Raw genomic sequence first — 3388 nt, 5'->3', positions numbered from 1 at the left:
ATCCGAGTAAGGCAGGAAATTCACCAGGGGTCGACGATTAAGACGTGCGGACAAGAGTGGGCAAATGAGGGTTAAGGTTCTTCACAGGGCGCTTAAACTATTTCAGCTGTACAGTGGCTAGGGATTTTTAAAATATTATATTACAATTTTAGAATGGTTTCTAGATAACATTACAATAAGTTTTAATGACTTTTTTCAAATAATATTACAATAAGATTAGAAAGGTTGCGTGTTTGAATTTTAAAAAAAAAATATTTTAGATTACATTATGAGGATAATTATTCTATTTACATTTAGAAAAAGTTATACTACTAGCTATGGGTACCCAGTATGAATGGGTACCCACGTGAATTATATGCCTATATATTTTTAATGTTATAATTGTTTGGTAAAAATAATTTATAAAACAGTTATTTTTCAAAACGCTATTTGCTTTACTACACGTTGAACGATATTAGTGACAAAGCAAAGAAATAATTAAATAGCTAAAAATCCGACACATTTAAAATAACTTAGGCTACCAAAACCTATTAGAAAAATTAAAACCAAATTATATACATTATTAGTCAATACAACATCATATTAAATGCACACACTTATCAAGAGACTAAAATGATTCCGTTAAAAACCCGGCTGTTCAATGGTCATTTCGTTGTTTTGTAAGTCATTTATATTAGTTTTGGCCGAGAAAATTGTGTACATTTCATAGCGTAAGTCTTAATAAAAAGATCTAGATCTATCTATCTAAATCAAATTTTAATGAAATAGAGTATTTCTTTATATATTAAAATTGAAAGATGACGTCATTAGTGTATGTGTACTTTCCGTAGTTTAAACATGTGACAGGTGTTTTGTCATTGTTTTTTGCGTTCCAACCATAATCCTCACGTTAGGGAAAGTAGAGCCGGCTGGGCGTAGTGATGACCACACTATCTCTTCATATGCCGAGGTCACAGAAACAAGTGAACTTTACTTCACTTGCCCCATAGACCGTTAGGTTTGAAAGGGAAATTTACTTAAAACTTTTAATTAAAAATTTTTCCTCTTTAAATAAAATGTAGTTTATACATCAAATGAGGAGTCCACTTTCAAAACCTGCTAAGTCACTTTTGGTTGATTTCGAAGAAATTGACTTTTAAGTTCTTTTTTTGTTAACTATTCTTAGGACTTTTGATATTTTACTGTTATATAATTTATTTTTATGTATACCTTTTTGAACAAAAATTAGTATACTACTTTAATTGCCACTTAATTGAGAAGGTTTTAGGAGTAACTTATTTTCTTCAAAAAGTGTACTTAGCAGGTTTTGCAAGTGGACTCCTCAAATACATCCACCATATTATTTTCAACAGAAGTCCGTATCTTTAAGTTCTCCATATATCACTGAAGCAGATATTTGGTTTGTAGGTCTGCTGCTGCGGAACTATTATCTTTATTTTACTTTCACTATACCACGCTCTTCCGTAAACATTAAAATCCACTACACAAACTGTAATGAAAAATTTAGGCAGGATGGGGCAGGGGTGGTCGAAAATTGTCGTCAGATGTGTGTGTGTATATATATATATATATATATATATATATATATATATATATATATATATATATATATATATATATATATATATATATATATATATGTTTTTTATAATTGTCGCCCGGATCGCATCAGGTATCAGTCAGGCCCCAACAATCGTTTAAATGTACACACTCGACTAGGGATAAATCTCGCTACTACATTCGATGACTAAATCTAACCAGGGGTTGCAACCATCACCCGTGCAGTAATATAACTGGTGGCCCTCAAGAGTTCAGCGATGGCCCTGACCAGTGGCGTAGCGAGGTCGGGTGTAACCCGGTGCGGCACTTAATGGTGTCACCTCCCAGAGGCGTAGCGACTCTTCCCGGGGACAAACTTTCAATTTTCGATTTACACACCCCCCCCTCAATCTTTCGATTTGCTCCCCCCCCTCGAACTTTCGATTTGCACCCCCCCTCAAACTTTCGATTTGCACCCACCTCAAATAATTCTCTATATATTTTACTATTTTTTGCCTTGGTGTCACCCCCCTAAAGGGTGTCACCCGGTGCGGTCCGCACCCCCCCCCCCCCCCGCTACGCCTCTGGCCCTGACAACTTGGACGTCGTCAAGGGGTGATCAGCGTAAAACGAAGCTTACAACATGCTGTGGGGTGTCTCATTGGTAGTGTGGACAAACCCGCGTCCCAACAACTAAGATCCAATAAATGAAGTGCCAACATTTTTCACATTTAACTTCTTGAAAACAAGGCACACGTCTAAAAACACACGATTGGAACAGTGGCGTAGCTAGGATTTTCGGGCACCTATGCAAAAATCATCATTGGGCCCCTTCGTCAATCTTTTTAAATATGTATGGTTATACGTCCTAAGCGTATTTATACGATGTTATTATGCAGTTCCCCGTAACGTAAAACACATTTGATTGTATGTCACTAACAAATTAACATTTAAGTAACCTAACACAGTAGCTTCACAAGACGGGGACGGAGGTGTCACAATTTAGGCGTGACACCATGACGAAAACTCGTAAAATTTACTGTCAAAACTATAATTTATCCAGTTAAAATAATAAAATATTAAGGAGAGGGGGTAACACGCAAAATTCTTATAGGGGTTGTGGGTTGGGTGACACTCACTAAACGCACAGGGTGATACCATACCTTGTGACGCCACTAACCAAACACAAACTTTTAAAAGTTGCTAATCATTTCTTTAGATTTGTTGTTTTCTTTCTTTCAAGTTTGCAATGATTAATATTTTCCTTGAGGTCCATTTTAGCTGCTTTTATATGTTCGATACTAAGAATGGCTAAGTTACTGACCCAAAGGGCATATCTACAACATATTTCATAACATCATCATAATGGATAGACTCGGGGCGCCAAACCATATATATAGGCTACTATTGTCGAGGCGCTGGAGGACGCCCTTATTTTATTTAGTCATTGATTAAAGTAGCCCTCCGTCACCCTAAGGCATGGCGCTCATTAAAACAAGTATATGTGCCTTAGTGCTCACGGGGGAACCCGGGGCGCCTGCTGGCGCGCCTGTGCAATTTGGTCATTGAATAAAGCAGTAACCATGACCCCTTGTGCAGGAAACCCAACCAACTAACCCCAGGTGCTAAGAAAGCCCCGCTGAGAAACTCTGGGTGACAAACCGAACCGCCTTTCTGCCAGTGCGCTGCCCTCCGAGCGAAATAAAGACAACATTAGTCGCATAAAACTTTACAGGGGTCTGAGTTTCTTTCTGGCTTCTCTTTGAGGGGGAGGCACTGCTCTTCGTGTGTGGGGTTGTGAAGGTATTTTCACGGTCAGATGAAATATGTTTGCAGTATGCTAAACTAC

Source organism: Physella acuta, unplaced genomic scaffold, assembly GCF_028476545.2.
Source record: "Physella acuta isolate Inbredline_101_S28 unplaced genomic scaffold, ASM2847654v3 ptg001436l, whole genome shotgun sequence".
Classification (NCBI taxonomy): Eukaryota; Metazoa; Mollusca; class Gastropoda; family Physidae; genus Physella; species Physella acuta.
Note: the sequence above shows the minus strand (reverse complement) of the source record.